General features: G+C 46.1%; 1 protein-coding gene across 3 annotated transcripts in view; it reads right to left on the minus strand.

Annotated features, from left to right (window-relative positions):
- The window catches only part of LOC135055867 (threonine--tRNA ligase 1, cytoplasmic), a 407,014-nt gene that overhangs the window by 211,124 nt on the left and 175,615 nt on the right, over positions 1 to 20,275 (minus strand). The gene's annotated exons all lie outside the window — the stretch shown is intronic.

The raw sequence follows: 20,275 nt of genomic DNA on the forward strand, positions 1-20,275 counted from the left end.
ATGTTGTATAAACAAAACAGGACATGCACACTTTAACCAACCCATCATTTCAGTGACAGGGTCTGCCACACGACTGTGACTGATATGACGGGTTGGTTTGGACCCCCCCCAAAAAAGAAGCAATTAATCTCTCCTTGCACAAACTGGCTCTACAGAGGCAAGATGTCCACCTCATCTTCACCCTCCGATATATCACCGTGTACATCCCCCTCCTCACAGATTATCAATTCGTCCCCACTGGAATCCACCATCTCAGCTCCCTGTGTACTTTGTGGAGGCAATTGCTGCTGGTCAATGTCTCCGCGGAGGAATTGATTATAATTCATTTTAATGAACATCATCTTCTCCACATTTTCTGGATGTAACCTCGTACGCCGATTGCTGACAAGGTGAGCGGCGGCACTAAACACTCTTTCGGAGTACACACTTGTGGGAGGGCAACTTAGGTAGAATAAAGCCAGTTTGTGCAAGGGCCTCCAAATTGCCTCTTTTTCCTGCCAGTATAAGTACGGACTGTGTGACGTGCCTACTTGGATGCGGTCACTCATATATTCCTCCACCATTCTATCAATGTTGAGAGAATCATATGCAGTGACAGTAGACGACATGTCCGTAATCGTTGTCAGGTCCTTCAGTCCGGACCAGATGTCAGCATCAGCAGTCGCTCCAGACTGCCCTGCATCACCGCCAGCGGGTGGGCTCGGAATTCTGAGCCTTTTCCTCGCACCCCCAGTTGCGGGAGAATGTGAAGGAGGAGATGTTGACAGGTCGCGTTCCGCTTGACTTGACAATTTTGTCACCAGCAGGTCTTTCAACCCCAGCAGACCTGTGTCTGCCGGAAAGAGAGATCCAAGGTAGGCTTTAAATCTAGGATCGAGCACGGTGGCCAAAATGTAGTGCTCTGATTTCAACAGATTGACCACCCGTGAATCCTTGTTAAGCGAATTAAGGGCTGCATCCACAAGTCCCACATGCCTAGCGGAATCGCTCCCTTTTAGCTCCTTCTTCAATGCCTCCAGCTTCTTCTGCAAAAGCCTGATGAGGGGAATGACCTGACTCAGGCTGGCAGTGTCTGAACTGACTTCACGTGTGGCAAGTTCAAAGGGCATCAGAACCTTGCACAACGTTGAAATCATTCTCCACTGCACTTGAGACAGGTGCATTCCATCTCCTATATCGTGCTCAATTGTATAGGCTTGAATGGCCTTTTGCTGCTCCTCCAACCTCTGAAGCATATAGAGGGTTGAATTCCACCTCGTTACCACTTCTTGCTTCAGATGATGGCAGGGCAGGTTCAGTAGTTTTTGGTGGTGCTCCAGTCTTCTGTACGTGGTGCCTGTACGCCGAAAGTGTCCCGCAATTTTTCTGGCCACCGACAGCATCTCTTGCACGCCCCTGTCGTTTTTTAAAAAATTCTGCACCACCAAATTCAAGGTATGTGCAAAACATGGGACGTGCTGGAATTTGCCCATATTTAATGCACACACAATATTGCTGGCGTTGTCCGATGCCACAAATCCACAGGAGAGTCCAATTGGGGTAAGCCATTCCGCGATGATCTTCCTCAGTTGCCGTAAGAGGTTTTCAGCTGTGTGCGTATTCTGGAAAGCGGTGATACAAAGCGTAGCCTGCCTAGGAAAGAGTTGGCGTTTGCGAGATGCTGCTACTGGTGCCGCCGCTGCTGTTCTTGCGGCGGGAGTCCATACATCTACCCAGTGGGCTGTCACAGTCATATAGTCCTGACCCTGCCCTGCTCCACTTGTCCACATGTCCGTGGTTAAGTGGACATTGGGTACAACTGCATTTTTTAGGACACTGGTGAGTCTTTTTCTGACGTCCGTGTACATTCTCGGTATCGCCTGCCTAGAGAAGTGGAACCTAGATGGTATTTGGTAACGGGGGCACACTGCCTCAATAAATTGTCTAGTTCCCTGTGAACTAACGGCGGATACCGGACGCACGTCTAACACCAACATAGTTGTCAAGGACTCAGTTATCCGCTTTGCAGTAGGATGACTGCTGTGATATTTCATCTTCCTCGCAAAGGACTGTTGAACAGTCAATTGCTTACTGGAAGTAGTACAAGTGGGCTTACGACTTCCCCTCTGGGATGACCATCGACTCCCAGCGGCAACAACAGCAGCGCCAGCAGCAGTAGGCGTTACACGCAAGGATGCATCGGAGGAATCCCAGGCAGGAGAGGACTCGTCAGACTTGCCAGTGACATGGCCTGCAGGACTATTGGCATTCCTGGGGAAGGAGGAAATTGACACTGAGGGAGTTGGTGGGGTGGTTTGCGTGAGCTTGGTTACAAGAGGAAGGGATTTACTGGTCAGTGGACTGCTTCCGCTGTCACCCAAAGTTTTTGAACTTGTCACTGACTTATTATGAATGCGCTGCAGGTGACGTATAAGGGAGGATGTTCCGAGGTGGTTAACGTCCTTACCCCTACTTATTACAGCTTGACAAAGGGAACACACGGCTTGACACCTGTTGTCCGCATTTCTGGTGAAATACCTCCACACCGAAGAGCTGATTTTTTTGGTATTTTCACCTGGCATGTCAACGGCCATATTCCTCCCACGGACAACAGGTGTCTCCCCGGGTGCCTGACTTAAACAAACCACCTCACCATCAGAATCCTCCTGGTCAATTTCCTCCCCAGCGCCAGCAACACCCATATCCTCCTCATCCTGGTGTACTTCAACACTGACATCTTCAATCTGACTATCAGGAACTGGACTGCGGGTGCTCCTTCCAGCACTTGCAGGGGGCGTGCAAATGGTGGAAGGCGCATGCTCTTCACGTCCAGTGTTGGGAAGGTCAGGCATCGCAACCGACACAATTGGACTCTCCTTGTGGATTTGGGATTTCAAAGAACGCACAGTTCTTTGCGGTGCTTTTGCCAGCTTGAGTCTTTTCAGTTTTCTAGCGAGAGGCTGAGTGCTTCCATCCTCATGTGAAGCTGAACCACTAGCCATGAACATAGGCCAGGGCCTCAGCCGTTCCTTGCCACTCCGTGTGGTAAATGGCATATTGGCAAGTTTACGCTTCTCCTCCGACAATTTTATTTTAGGTTTTGGAGTCCTTTTTTTTCTGATATTTGGTGTTTTGGATTTGACATGCTCTGTACTATGACATTGGGCATCGGCCTTGGCAGACGACGTTGCTGGCATTTCATCGTCTCGGCCATGACTAGTGGCAGCAGCTTCAGCACGAGGTGGAAGTGGATCTTGATCTTTCCCTAATTTTGGAACCTCAACTTTTTTGTTCTCCATATTTTATAGGCAGAACTAAAAGGCACCTCAGGTAAACAATGGAGATGGATGGATTGGATACTAGTATACAATTATGGACGGACTGCCACGGTTAGGTGGTATAAAAAAACCACGGTTAGGTGGTATATATTGTAATACAATTATGGATGGACGGACTGCCTGCCGAGTGCCGACACAGAGGTAGCCACAGCCGTGAACTACCGCACTGTACACTGGTTGATAAAGAGATAGTAGTATACTCGTAACAACTAGTATGACTGACTATGACGGTATAAAGAATGAAAAAAAAACCACGGTTAGGTGGTATATATTGTAATACAATTATGGATGGACGGACTGCCTGCCGAGTTCCGACACAGAGGTAGCCACAGCCGTGAACTACCGCACTGTACACTGGTTGATAAAGAGATAGTAGTATACTCGTAACAACTAGTATGACTGACTATGACGGTATAAAGAATGAAAAAAAAACCACGGTTAGGTGGTATATATTATAATACAATTATGGATGGACGGACTGCCTGCCGACTGCCGACACAGAGGTAGCCACAGCCGTGAACTACCGCACTGTACACTGGTTGATAAAGAGATAGTAGTATACTCGTAACAACTAGTATGACACTATGACGACGGTATAAAGAAAGAAAAAAAAATACCACAGTTAGGTGGTATATATTATAATAATAATACAATTATGGATGGACGGACTGCCTGCCGACTGCCGACACAGAGGTAGCCACAGCCGTGAACTACCGCACTGTACACTGGTTGATAAAGAGATAGTAGTATACTCGTAACAACTAGTATGACACTATGACGACGGTATAAAGAAAGAAAAAAAAATACCACAGTTAGGTGGTATATATTATAATAATAATACAATTATGGATGGACGGACTGCCTGCCGACTGCCGACACAGAGGTAGCCACAGCCGTGAACTACCGCACTGTACACTGGTTGATAAAGAGATAGTAGTATACTCGTAACAACTAGTATGACACTATGACGACGGTATAAAGAATGAAAAAAAAACCACGGTTAGGTGGTATATATTATAATAATAATACAATTATGGATGGACGGACTGCCTGCCGACTGCCGACACAGAGGTAGCCACAGCCGTGAACTACCGCACTGTACACTGGTTGATAAAGAGATAGTAGTATACTCGTAACAACTAGTATGACACTATGACGACGGTATAAAGAAAGAAAAAAAAATACCACAGTTAGGTGGTATATATTATAATAATAATACAATTATGGATGGACGGACTGCCTGCCGACTGCCGACACAGAGGTAGCCACAGCCGTGAACTACCGCACTGTACACTGGTTGATAAAGAGATAGTAGTATACTCGTAACAACTAGTATGACACTATGACGACGGTATAAAGAATGAAAAAAAAACCACGGTTAGGTGGTATATATTATAATAATAATACAATTATGGATGGACGGACTGCCTGCCGACTGCCGACACAGAGGTAGCCACAGCCGTGAACTACCGCACTGTACACTGGTTGATAAAGAGATAGTAGTATACTCGTAACAACTAGTATGACACTATGACGACGGTATAAAGAATGAAAAAAAAACCACGGTTAGGTGGTATATATTATAATAATAATACAATTATGGATGGACGGACTGCCTGCCGACTGCCGACACAGAGGTAGCCACAGCCGTGAACTACCGCACTGTACACTGGTTGATAAAGAGATAGTAGTATACTCGTAACAACTAGTATGACACTATGACGACGGTATAAAGAAAGAAAAAAAAATACCACAGTTAGGTGGTATATATTATAATAATAATACAATTATGGATGGACGGACTGCCTGCCGACTGCCGACACAGAGGTAGCCACAGCCGTGAACTACCGCACTGTACACTGGTTGATAAAGAGATAGTAGTATACTCGTAACAACTAGTATGACACTATGACGACGGTATAAAGAATGAAAAAAAAACCACGGTTAGGTGGTATATATTATAATAATAATACAATTATGGATGGACGGACTGCCTGCCGACTGCCGACACAGAGGTAGCCACAGCCGTGAACTACCGCACTGTACACTGGTTGATAAAGAGATAGTAGTATACTCGTAACAACTAGTATGACACTATGACGGTATAAAGAATGAAAAAAAAACCACGGTTAGGTGGTATATATTATAATAATAATACAATTATGGATGGACGGACTGCCTGCCGACTGCCGACACAGAGGTAGCCACAGCCGTGAACTACCGCACTGTACACTGGTTGATAAAGAGATAGTAGTATACTCGTAACAACTAGTATGACACTATGACGACGGTATAAAGAAAGAAAAAAAAATACCACAGTTAGGTGGTATATATTATAATAATAATAATACAATTATGGATGGACGGACTGCCTGCCGACTGCCGAAACAGAGGTAGCCACAGCCGTGAACTACCGCACTGTACACTGGTTGATAAAGAGATAGTAGTATACTCGTAACAACTAGTATGACACTATGACGACGGTATAAAGAATGAAAAAAAAACCACGGTTAGGTGGTATATATTATAATAATAATACAATTATGGATGGACGGACTGCCTGCCGACTGCCGACACAGAGGTAGCCACAGCCGTGAACTACCGCACTGTACACTGGTTGATAAAGAGATAGTAGTATACTCGTAACAACTAGTATGACACTATGACGACGGTATAAAGAAAGAAAAAAAAATACCACAGTTAGGTGGTATATATTATAATAATAATACAATTATGGATGGACGGACTGCCTGCCGACTGCCGACACAGAGGTAGCCACAGCCGTGAACTACCGCACTGTACACTGGTTGATAAAGAGATAGTAGTATACTCGTAACAACTAGTATGACACTATGACGACGGTATAAAGAAAGAAAAAAAAATACCACAGTTAGGTGGTATATATTATAATAATAATACAATTATGGATGGACGGACTGCCTGCCGACTGCCGACACAGAGGTAGCCACAGCCGTGAACTACCGCACTGTACACTGGTTGATAAAGAGATAGTAGTATACTCGTAACAACTAGTATGACACTATGACGACGGTATAAAGAATGAAAAAAAAACCACGGTTAGGTGGTATATATTATAATAATAATACAATTATGGATGGACGGACTGCCTGCCGACTGCCGACACAGAGGTAGCCACAGCCGTGAACTACCGCACTGTACACTGGTTGATAAAGAGATAGTAGTATACTCGTAACAACTAGTATGACACTATGACGACGGTATAAAGAATGAAAAAAAAACCACGGTTAGGTGGTATATATTATAATAATAATACAATTATGGATGGACGGACTGCCTGCCGACTGCCGACACAGAGGTAGCCACAGCCGTGAACTACCGCACTGTACACTGGTTGATAAAGAGATAGTAGTATACTCGTAACAACTAGTATGACACTATGACGGTATAAAGAATGAAAAAAAAACCACGGTTAGGTGGTATATATTATAATAATAATACAATTATGGATGGACGGACTGCCTGCCGACTGCCGACACAGAGGTAGCCACAGCCGTGAACTACCGCACTGTACACTGGTTGATAAAGAGATAGTAGTATACTCGTAACAACTAGTATGACACTATGACGACGGTATAAAGAAAGAAAAAAAAATACCACGGTTAGGTGGTATATATTGTAATACAATTATGGATGGACGGACTGCCTGCCGAGTTCCGACTGCCGACACAGAGGTAGCCACAGCCGTGAACTACCGCACTGTACTGTGTCTGCTGCTAATATAGACTGGTTGATAAAGAGATAGTATACAATACATACAACAATATACTACTATACTGGTGGTCAGGCACTGGTCACCACTAGTCACACTGGCAGTGGCACTCCTGCAGCAAAAGTGTGCACTGTTTAATTTTAAATTAATATAATATTATGTACTCCTGGGGGCTCCTGCTATAACAACCTGCAGTGCTCCCCAGTCTCCCCCACAATTATTATAAGCTTTGCCTTTTATACATTGATGTGCAGCACACTGGGCTGAGCTGAGTGCACACAGACTGAGTCACACTGTGTGACTGGCTGCTGCTGTGTATCGTTTTTTTTCAGGCAGAGAACGGATATAGCAGAGAACGGATATATTATATTAAAATAAATAAAAGTTAACTAACAACAACTGCACTGGTCACTGTGGTAAACTCTGTCTGACTCTGCACAATCTCTCTCTCTCTTCTAATCTAATTTCTAATGGAGAGGACGCCAGCCACGTCCTCTCCCTATCAATCTCAATGCACGTGTGAAAATGGCGGCGACGCGCGGCTCCTTATATAGAATCCGAGTCTCGCGAGAATCCGACAGCGTCATGATGACGTTCGGGCGCGCTCGGGTTAACCGAGCAAGGCGGGAGGATCCGAGTCTGCTCGGACCCGTGAAAAAAACATGAAGTTCGTGCGGGTTTGGTTTCAGAGAAACCGAACCCGCTCATCTCTAGTGGCTCATCAACTGGAAGAAATCCTCACTGGTCCCAGCTCAAAGCATGGTGCACCTGGGGGCACTCCTGGACACACACAGTCAACGTCTGTTCCTGTCTCCGGAGAAAGTCCTGAAGCTTCAGGACAGGATAAGATGCTTCCTTTGTCGCCCTAGAGTGTCGATACACTCGGCGATGCATGTACTTGGCCTGATGGTGCCGGCTTTCGACATGGTAGAGTATGCTCAATTTCATTCCTGCCCTCTGTTGAGGTTAATTCCTTCCAAATGGGACGGCCAACCTCATCGGATCAGATCTCACATGATTATTTTGACTCCGGATATCCGTCTATCGCTGACCTGGTGGCTACAGGACCAACAGCTGAGCATCCCCGACTAGGTCCTGCTGACGACGGATGCCAGTCTGCGGGAATGGGGTGCAGTCTTGGAGCAACACTCTTTCCAGGGTGGTTGGACCAAGGAGGAGTCTCTCCTTCCGATAAACATTCTGAAGCTGCGGGCGGTGTTCAATGCGTTAACTCTCGCCCTACCTCTGGTACAGAACAGGCCTGTTCAAGTATGGTCAGACAACGCCACCACAGTGGCATACATCAACTATGAAGGCGGCACTGTTGGAAGTGTCAAAAATCCTTCAATGGGCGGAACGCCATCTGCCAGCAATATCGGCAGTGTTCATTCCGGGTGTCCTAAACTGAGAAGCGGACTTCCTCAGTTGTTAGGACATACACGCCGGAGAGTGGAGTCTTCATCTGGAAGTCTTTCAACTGCTAGTAGACACGTGGGGCCTACCAGATGTAGACCTCATGGCGTCTCGACACAATCACAAAGTTCCGGTCTGCGGATCAAGGAACAGGGATCCACAAGCAGCGTTCGTGGAGCCATTCCATGGAACTTTTGGCTGCCTTATGTGTTCCCTCCAGTGTCACTCGTGCCCAGGGTCCTGTGGAAGTTCAAGCAAGAAGGAGGAATACTACTTCTAGTTGCTCCGGCATGGCCCAGACGGCATTGGTTCTCAGAGCTGCAGAGCTGCAGGGTCTATCGACAGAGCGTCCTCTTCTACTTCCTCAACGACCAGACCTCCTCGTACAGGGCCCTTGTCTCTATCCAGACCTGGCCAGACTGGCTTTGATGGCGTGGCTCGTGAAGCATCCCTCCTGAGGGCCAAAGGATTCTCTGAGACGGTCATCCAAACTATGTTGAAAGCCTGCAAACCAGCATCTGCCCGGATCTATTACAGGGTCTGGAATTCTTACTTCACCTGGTGTGCTTATAAGAACTATGATGCGTAGAGATTCAAAACATCCAGAGTCCCGGCTTTCCTGCAACAAGGCTTGTACTTAGGCCTTCGTCTGGCCTCCCTCAAGGTTCACATATCTGCCTTGTCGGTGTGGTTTCAGAGAAAAATTGCATCTATACCTGACGTTCATACATTCACTCAGGGTGTGTTAAGGATTCAACCTCCCTATGTCCCTCTGGTGGCTCCACGGGATCTGTCGTCCTGAATGCCCTACAAGAGTCTACATTTGAACCTCTTGAGTCAGTGGACGTTAGATGGCTCACTGCCAAGGTCCTGTTTCTGCTGGCTAATGCCTCTGCTAGAAGGGTGTCAGACCTAGGCGCTTTGTCCTGTCATCCACCCTTTCTAATATTCCATCATGACCGGGGAGGTCTTAGAACTCGCCCTGGTTATTTACCTAAAGTGGTGTCATCTTTTCACCTTAACCAAAAGATTGTGGTCCCGCCCTTTGTCTCTTCTGATTTGACCCCAAGGAGCAGTCTTTGGATGTAGTAAGCGCTCTCCATATATCTGTGGAGAGGACTGCCTCTATCAGGAGGTCAGATACCCTTTTTGTACTGTTTGGTTTCCACAAATGTGGCTGGACTGCGAATAAGCAAACCTTGGCCAGATGGATTAGAATGGTGATTGCACAGGCTTATGCACAGGCTGGACTCCCAGCTCCTTCTGCTATTAAAGCCCATTCTATTTGGTCTGTTGGACCTTCTTGGGCGGCCTGCCGTGGCACATCCGCAGAACAATTGTGCAAGGCGGCTACGTGGTCCTCAGTGAACACGTTTATTAGGTTCTATGCCTTTGATACTTCCACCTCCCAGGATGCTTCCTTTGGATGCTGGGTTCTCATACCCGCTAAGGCACGTCCCCTCCCTTGACAAACTGCTTTAGGACATCCCTGTGGAACACAGTGTACCCTGTTGCAGAAAAGGAACGTTATGGTAGACTTACCATTGTTAACTCTCTTTCTGCGAGGTACACTGGGTTCCACAGGGCGCCCACCCTGACGCACCTAGCTTCTATGGGTTTGTATGGCATTAGCCGCTGGTCCCTTCTCCTGTCGTGAGAATGTGGTTCTATGTGACTAACATCTGCCTTCTCTCTTACCTGCTCCTGCATTGGACTGGCTAACGAAACTGAGCCCACCGTGCCTGAAAGCGGGGTTACAGAGGAGGATCCAATGCATCCAGGGACAGCTTAAAGCTTTAGCCTGTCGGTGCCTATGGATCAAGGTCCACTCTACACCCCCAATGTTTTCCTGTGGAACCCAGTGTACCTAGCAGAAAGAGAGTTAACAATGGTAAGTCTACCATAACTCTCCTTTTTACAGTGAATACGGTAGAATACATGTTAATGGAGGGACTGACTTGTAATTTACCTGTTACTTCCTGGTTCTTGTTATGTACAGTGGTGCTTAAAAGTTTGTGAACCCTTCAGAATTTTCTATATTTCTGCTGAAATTTTGCATAAAGTCCTACAAATAGATAAAGATAAAATGAATCAATATCACATATCTGTGAGTGGCAAAAGTATGTGAACCTTAGGTTTAGCAGATAGTTTGAAGGTGAAATTAGAGTCAGGTATTTTCAATCTATGGGATGACAATCATGCGTGAGTGGATGTTCATAACACATGTGGAAATGTATCCTACCACAAACAAATTAGATTTCTCAAAAGAAGAGTTGTTGATTCTCATGAGGCTGGAAAAGTTTACAAAACCATCTCTAAAGAGTTTGGACTCCACCAATCAACAGTCAGATTGTGTACAAATGAAGGAAATTCCAGACCATTAGTACCCTCCCCAGGAGTGCTCGACTAAAAAAGATCACGCCAAGAGCAGGGTGTATATTAGTTTGTAAGGTCACAAAGGAAACCAAAGTAACCTACGAGCAACTGAATGCCTCTCTCAGATTAGCTACTGTTAATGTTCATGATTCCACCATCAGGAGGACAATGAACAAAAATGCTGTGCATAGGTTAATTGCAAGGAGAAAGCCGCTGCTCTCCAAAAAGAACATTACTGCCCTTCTGTTGTTTGCTAAAGATCACCCAAGGCTATTGGAACAATGTTTCCAAGCGTTATATTTGGAGAAAGGAGAACACAGCATTCCAGCATAAAAATCTCATACCGTCTGTGAAACACGGTGGTGGTGGTATCATGGTTTGGGCATGCTTTGCTACATCTGGCCCAGGACGACTTGACATCATTGATGGAACTACAAACTCTGAATCATACCAGAATATTCTAAAGGAAAATGTTCATGAGCTGCATCTCAAGAGAATGTGGATCATGCCACAAAACAACAACCCAAAGCACACAAGAATGGTTAAAGAAGAATAAATTGAACGTTTTGGAATGGACAAGTCAAAGTCCTGACCTTAATTCAACTGAAATGTTGTGGAAAGACCTGAAGCAAGCAGTTCATGGGAGAAAACCAACCAACATAACAGAGTTGAAGCTGTTTTGTACGGAGGAATGGGATAAAATTCCTCCAAGCCGATGTTCAGGATTAATCAACAGTTTTCGGAAACGTTTACATGCAGTTATTGCTGCTCAAGGGGATCATTCCAGATACTGAAAAAAATGGTTCACATACTTTTTCCACTCACAGATATATGGGTGTGGATTATTAGAGCTACACTAAAAAGGTCTACAGTCAATAGGTCTACAACTAATGGTAGACATGCATTAAGTCGACATGGTGAAAAGGTCGACATAGAATAGGTAGACAGTAGAAAAGGTCAACAGGGTGAAAAGATCGGCAGAGTCACAAGGTCAACATGGAAATGATCGACACAAAAAAAGTAGACACATTTTTGTTTTTTTATGGGTGTTTGTCACTTTTCTGCCACAAACAAGCACCATTAGTGAACCACATCCAGTCGCATGGCTCGCTTCGCTGACCATGCTTCAGGCCCAGGTGCCTTGCTCCGCTACCGCTGCACTTGGCACAGTAGTCCATGTGGATAGTAAAGTATGACAAAGTAAAAAAAAAACTTGTCTACCATATGTGGGTCGACCTTTTGAACGGTCTGCTTTTGATCCTGTGAACCTTTTGACTCTGTCTACCTAATGCATGTCTACCATTAGTGGTCGATCTATTGACTGAAGACCTTTTTAATGCAGATCTATAGACCGGATACTCAGCTATGTGATATTGGATCATTTTCCTCACTAAAAACATGAGCATGTCTAATTTTTTTTTTTTGTCTCATTTGTTTGATTTGGTTCTGTTTATCTACTGTTAGGACTTGTATGAAAATCTGAGGTAGTTTTGGGCCAAATTCCAGCAGAAATATAGAAAATTCTGAAGGGTTCACAATCTTTGAAGCACCATTGTATCTGTTCATAGGATAGCTAGCACAAACCTTAGGCAACTCAAACCTAGTCCCTCATCACGCATCTCACCAGCTTTGAGGTTAGAGACGGCCTCTTTTTCAATCCATGATAGGTCATGTGAAACTGCTGTATCCAAACAGAGAAGACAACAGTAGTGACTGCAGGGGACTACAGCTCAGGTGGGCAAACTAGGACCCGGAATGGTATATAGGGCAGATAGTATGTGTCCCTGGTGGGGGAGATAGACTATGGGCGGTATTCAATTCTTTTCACCCCCTTCCACACCCAGTCTGTATCAACTAGGACCCGGAATGGTATATAGGGCAGATAGTATGTGTCCCTGGTGGGGGAGTTAGACTATGGGCGGTATTCAATTCGGTATTCAATTCTTTTCACCCCCTTCCACACCCGTTCTGTTTCTGATTACGGGCGTGGTATAATCATTTCAGCTCGCTCCCCCCGGGGTAGGGGATACGGTCTTTAGGTCGACAGCACTTAGGTCGACAGTCATTAGGTCGACCACTATTGGTCGACATGCATTAGGACGACATGGTCAATAGATCGAAATGGGAAAAAGTTGACATGAGTTTTTAAAAAAATTTTTTATTTTCTGAACTTTTTCATACTTTACGATCCACGTGGACTACAATTGGGAACGGTAACCTGTGCCGGGCGCAGTGGTGATGTATCATTTGAATAACGCCCTATGCCCGGCACCGCGCAAAGTAAATGGGGGTGACAGGCGCTGCAAAAGGGACATTTATTACACCTATAGTGCTGCAATCAGGCCCGGGTAAAGAGTATACTCCCAATACCTCCCTGCTCATCACCTCATCACCCCCAGATTACCGATTGGATAGGAGTAAATCTGCAAACGGACCCTTTTCTCTCATTTTTTCCTACATCCAAATGTATATATTTTTAAATTAACCTAATTTAATCTATTAAAATCCAGAATTCAAAAATGTATATTTTCGAAATATTTATTGATAAACTAAAGATGCATACACACTTAGCGATATAGTAAGCGATATCGCTCATTTCCCCCCTCCTGGGTGATATCGTTTACTTTATCGCCCAGTGTGTATGCAGCTGACAACGAGTGATGTGTGGCCCCGCGGGTCGTTTACGACCCTCGGCCTCGGCTGTGCGTGCAGCTCAATTTGGACTCATCGTCCAAAGCTGCATGCTCCGGCCAGCCACAGCATGACGTCCCTGTGCGATATCGCTAGCGGTATCGCCACATACCCACCTTTACTCAGACAAATATTGTAAACATGAATATGCCAATATTTTGTCAAATTTAGGCCCAGTTACAAAATTATTAAGTGTCCTATGTGTAGGAGATTAGGTCTACGGGGCTAATTCAGACCTGCTCGGTATCCGCACAGTAGCGATCAGGTCTGAACTGTGAATGCACCGACGCCGCAGTGACAGACATCCTACAGCTTTCTTAGCCCTGTCAATCAGGCAGAGGCGGTCGCTGGGCGGGAGGGGGCGGGTCGGCAGCGTTTGGCCGCCGTTTAGGGGTCGCGGGCCGGGCAACGCAGGCGTGCCTGAACCATTGGGTGTGGGGGGTGGACCGCGGCGGATGCGTGACATCACACGCAGCCGCTGCAACCCGGGCAGCGGCGAGTATCTCCCTACCAGCACGCAGGAGCTGTGCTGGCTGGGAGCTACTCTTCCAGTACAAAAGCATCTCCGCTCTGCAATGTGGGGGGAAAGGGGGGTCAGGCCTGACATGTGGGGCGCACTAGCCCTGGCGTCCCCCCGCATGTCTGAAGTCTGATCATAGCACATCTACGATCAGGTCTGAATTAGGCCCTATGCGCATACAAATATGTATGAATAGCATTTTGTTGTGTACATACAGTATGTAATAATAATAGGACAGTGGGTCTGAACAGGTTAATATGTTTTATGTGCAAGACATGGTAAAAAGGATCGTTGTTTCGTTCCTGATACACTGAGGATAGTTCCATGAAAAGTATTTAATGACAATTCTTGATGAAAGTCCAAAGGTTTCTGCAAAAGAACAGCCCGAGAAGCCAATGCCAAACTAGAACTGCATGAAAGCTGCTGAAACCAGATTGCGCAGGGTCCTGAGGATAACATTTCTCCATATCTGTAACGCTTCTCTGTAGGAGGTTATTTTTAACTGATCAAGATATTTTCTAAATGACTTTAGATGGAATAACGCAGTTTATTTGCCAGACAGACTCTTGATTTCAGCATTCTGTATATTACATTTTACGATCTCCCCTTAGCTCTTTTGCCAGTTTGTCCCCCCAGTTTCTATTAACCACTGACACCAAACCTTTATTTTGGATTTCATTTTTTTTTAACTGTTATGTCATACAGGTATCAAACAACATACAGATGGAGCCTTGCTCATCTAGCCTTCTCTGCTGCACCTAGGTGCACCAAGGTTTATTAGCATAAGCCTTTCATCTATTGTTCTCAGCTGCAATACAGTACAGAGAGAACAATACAGAAGGGCATTAAGTCATTAAAGCAGGGGATTAAGGGGGTCATTCCGACCCGTTCGCACGTAGCGGTTTATCGCTGCGGTGCAAACGGGTCCGGAATGCACATGCGCGGCGGCCGCAATGCGCGTGCGCGACATTGGCATGCGTCAGGAGTCGCCGGGGTTACATCGCGTCCTACGAAGAAAGCGGTCACAGAGCCAACCGCAAAAAGATTGACATGAAGAAGGCGTTCCTGGGTGGATCCGGACCGTTGGCTGCCGTTTTCGGGGAGTGGTAAGGAAAACGCAGGCGTGTCCAGGAGAACGGAGGGCGGATGTCTGACGTTAAAGCCGGCTCCAGCATCGCAGAGATCGTCGCACAGGGTAAGTATGTCCAGGGCTACTCTTGTTCTGCTTGAATTTTTTTTTAGCTTAGCAGGGATGCACAAGCGATCGCAGCCTTGCTATGCTAAAATACACTCCTCTATAGGCGTGTACTAGTTGATCGCAGCAGCAGCAGCAAAAAGTTGCTGGCTGCAATCAACTCGGAATGACCACCAAAGTCCAACAGCACTGGCTAAATTAATCCTATTAAAGGGTTAGATGAGCAGGGCTCCTGTATAGGCAACGTAGCACCTGCCTAAGGCAGCAGTCAGCATGGAAATGGTTTAATGTTAATTATATATATACAGTTCTCCTATTTTTCAGGAGGCATGGCTATTCCTAGCATGAGTCTTGTTGAGTAAGTTATCTCCAGTGCTAGAAGTTTAATGTCTGCAGAGACCAGGCTCTCACCTTGCTTGCAGCATACTGTACCAACTTTCTACAAATGTTATTCCTGCAACCAGTACCATGATGATTCTAATACGAATCAATCTTCCTTTCCTCCTTGGTAAGTGTGCTCCTACTGCCACTTACCCTGCACAGTGCCTCTCATCCAACAACAGCTTGCTCTGCGTGTCACTGCGCTGTTCCTCCTGCAAAAGTATATGAGAAAAGCCTTGATTGGCTCCAGGGTTAGCAGTACTGGGTGAGGAAGGGAAGATGGTCAGTGTGATGGGCCATTGCACTAAGTGATCTACATAGGTGAAAAGCTAATGGCAGGAGGGGGTATTGAAAATAAGAGATGCACAAGCATTATGGTGTTGATACTTGCATATGTAGTGCATATATTCGCCCACAGCGCCCGATCCTGAGTTGGGCGCAAAGGGGAAGGAAAGGGGATGAATCAATTGGATGTCAGCAGGATGCACATGCACAAAAGAAAGAAATTGGCGTGAACATGATCAGGCTTACATCAATTGACGGAGATCACTCCCTGCGAATGGATGGATCGGTCTGTTGGCGGACACACTCTCTGATAATCTGGGCGATGACCATGCATTCACAAGGAACAACCCTAGTTCATGGGAGTGTCGTGGGCGGGTAATCCAACTTCCATGCTTGATAGTAGCGTTTAGATCAGGGATGGGCAATTATTTCAGCTGGGGGGGCCACTTAACATTTCCAGGGAATATTCGAGGGCCGCACACAAAATATCTTGTATATACAATACTCCTATAGATGTGTGGTATGCGTGACCGCCGGGATCCCGGCAGCAGAATCCCGGTGGGGGGTGGCGAGTGCAGCAAGCCTCTTGCGGGCTCGCTGCGCTCTCCACGCTACGGGCTCGGTGGTGAATGGGTTCTATTCCTACTCTATGGGTGTCATGGACACCCACGGGTGAGAACAGTCCCTGTTGGTTGGGATTGTGAGGGGGCGGCATGTAGGGGAGATTATGTGACCGTCGGTCTCCTGACCGCCGGTCACATAACTACATCCCCTCCTAGAGCAGCTCCCATCTCCCCTGTACCCATATAGCAGCTTCTATCCGCCCCTCCCTCTCCCCTGGATCCATACAGCAGCTTCTGTCCCCCCCCTCCCTCCCTCCCTCTCCCCTGTACCCATACAGCAGCTTCTATCCTCCCCTCCATCTCCCCTGGACCCATATAGCAGCTTCTGTCCCCCCCCCTCCCTCTCCCCTGGACCCATATAGCAGCTTCTATCCCCCCTCCCTCTCTCCTGGACACATACAGCAGCCTCTGTCCCCCCCCCCCCCCCTCCCTGCCTCTCCCCTGGACCAATATAGCAGCTTCTGTCCCCCCTCCCTCCCTCTCCCCTGGACCCATATAGCAGCTTCTGTCCCCCCCTCCTCCCTCTCCCCTATACCCATACAGCAGCTTTTAAACACCCCCCAACACAAACACAGATACTACCTTCTGCTCCCCCCCCCCCCCCCCCCGCCTCCCACCTTCGGGCACAGTTAGCAGCTTTTAACTACCGACTCCCTCCCTTCCTGCACACAGATAGCAGCTTCCTCCCCATACTCAGCACCGCTGTGCCCTTGCCAGGCAGCTCCCGTTGCCAGCCGCCAGCTTTGCATATTTTCAGATGTGCCGTCCGGATCCATGCTCTTGCTTTGGCTCCGCCCCCATGCTGCCCAGTGGCTGACATCAGAGAGGAAATCACGATCAGCTGCCCCTGGGGGGCAGCGGGCCACTCAGGATCGGTTTGTGTGTGTGTGTGTGTTTAGCAAAAGAAATGAAATTGAATCAGTAGCCAGTTGTAGTTTTCAGCCTCGTAGTCTGGTAGAGTAACGTTTGTGGTACTGTGTTTTTTCCTTACACCTATGCATAGTGTGTAGTCTATATCTTACCTGCTTTGGTGTGGAAGGTAATCACATATGTTGGGTTCCCCCCTAATCTTTCCCACTTGCTCTTTCCGTGTCCAATACCAGGTGTCCTGAAGCATACTATACGTACAGGGCATACTAGCATGGTTTATAGGGGATCCAGTCAGGAAATACTGATGCTGGAATCCCGACACTACTCGGAATGCCGACACTGGCATCCCGATACCACCGGGATAACCTCCGGGATCTTGATTGAGCGCGTGCCGGGCCACCAGAGAGGTAAGCTGCAGGGGGTGGGGGGTGTTGGTTTCAGGCTGTGGGGGGAGGGTTAAGGTTAGGCTGTGGAGAGGGAGGGTTAGGTTTGGGCTGCAGGGAGCGGGGTAGGTTTAGGCCGCAGGGAAGGGGTGTAAGGGTTTGAAGTGAGGGGGTGGGTTAGGTGTATGCACCACTGGGAAAGGTTAGGGCTAGGTTGCGGGGGGAAGGGTGCAGGTGTTAAATGGAGGGTATAGGTTTGGCCTACTAGAAGGGAGGGTTAGGGGGAGATGTACTAAGCCTGAAAAGTGATAAATTTCACAGTGATAAACTGCCAGCCAATCAGCTCCTAACTGCTATGTCACAGGCTGTGTTTGAAAAATGACAGTTAGGAGCCGATTGGCTGGTACTTTATCACCGTGATATTTATCACTTTTCAAGGCTTAGTACATCTGGCCCTTAGTATACTTACCTTCCCCCTGTTGGTATTCTCAAAATCGGGACGTCGTGGTTGGTATTCTGACCGCCGGCATCCCGCCGCCAGCATTTTATTCCCAACCCGTGTATAGAAGTATTTACTGGAAGAAATTGGAAACCTCCCACAGTACCTGCTCTTATAAACAAAGTTTGGCACATATGTAAGTTACCAGTATCACACATGGCACATATGTAAGTTACCAGTATCACACATGGCACATATGTAAGTTACCAGTATCACACATGGCACATATGTAAGTTACCAGTATCACACATGGCACATATGTAAGTTACCAGTATCACACATGGCACATATGTAAGTTACCAGTATCACACATGGCACATATGTAAGTTACCAGTATCACACATGGCACATATTTAAGTTACCACCAGTATCACACATGGCACATATGTAAGTTACCAGTATCACACATGGCACATATGTAAGTTACCAGTATCACACATGGCACATATGTAAGTTACCAGTATCACACATGGCACATATGTAAGTTACCAGTATCACACATGGCACATATGTAAGTTACCAGTATCACACATGGCACATATGTAAGTTACCAGTATCACACATGGCACATATGTAAGTTACCAGTATCACACATGGCACATATTTAAGTTACCACCAGTATCACACATGGCACATATGTAAGTTACCAGTATCACACATGGCACATATGTAAGTTACCAGTATCACATATGGCACATATGTAAGTTACCAGTATCACACATGGCACATATGTAAGTTACCAGTATCACACATGGCACATATGTAAGTTACCAGTATCACACATGGCACATATGTAAGTTACCAGTATCACACATGGCACATATGTAAGTTACCAGTATCACACATGGCACATATGTAAGTTACCAGTATCACACATGGCACATATGTAAGTTAGCAGTATCACACATGGCACATATGTAAGTTACCAGTATCACACATGGCACATATTTAAGTTACCACCAGTATCACACATGGCACATATGTAAGTTACCAGTATCACACATGGCACATATGTAAGTTACCAGTATCACACATGGCACATATGTAAGTTACCAGTATCACACATGGCACATATGTAAGTTACCAGTATCACACATGGCACATATGTAAGTTAGCAGTATCACACATGGCGCATATGTAAGTTACCAGTATCACACATGGCGCATATGTAAGTTACCAGTGTCACACATGGCACATATGTAAGTTACCAGTATCACACATGGCACATATCTAAGTTACCAGTATCACACATGGCACATATGTAAGTTACCAGTATCACACATAACACATATGTAAGTTACCAGTATCACACATGGCACATATGTAAGTTACCAGTATCACGCATGGCACATATGTAAGTTACCAGTATCACACATGGCACATATGTAAGTTACCAGTATCACACATGGCACATATGTAAGTTACCAGTATCACGCATGGCACATATGTAAGTTACCAGTATCACGCATGGCACATATGTAAGTTACCAGTATCACACATGGCACATATGTAACTTACCAGTATCACGCATGGCACATATGTAAGTTATCAGTATCACACATGACACATATGTAAGTTACCAGTATCACACATGGCACATATGTAAGTTAGCAGTATCACACATGGCACATATGTAAGTTACCAGTATCACACATGGCACATATGTAAGTTAGCAGTATCACACATGGCACATATGTAAGTTACCAGTATCACACATGGCACATATGTAAGTTACCAGTATCACACATGGCACATATGTAAGTTACCAGTATCACACATGGCACATATGTAAGTTACCAGTATCACACATGGCACATATGTAAGTTACCAGTATCACACATGGCACATATGTAAGTTACCAGTATCACACATGGCCACCATAAATCATTTATGAGCACTTGGAATCCTCTAAACTGCCAAGAAATTGTGGTACAGGTACACCACCGATTTTCCGGCAACCGATGATCCGGA

The sequence above is a fragment of the Pseudophryne corroboree genome, chromosome 1 (assembly GCF_028390025.1).
Source record: "Pseudophryne corroboree isolate aPseCor3 chromosome 1, aPseCor3.hap2, whole genome shotgun sequence".
NCBI classification, from domain to species: domain Eukaryota; kingdom Metazoa; phylum Chordata; class Amphibia; order Anura; family Myobatrachidae; genus Pseudophryne; species Pseudophryne corroboree.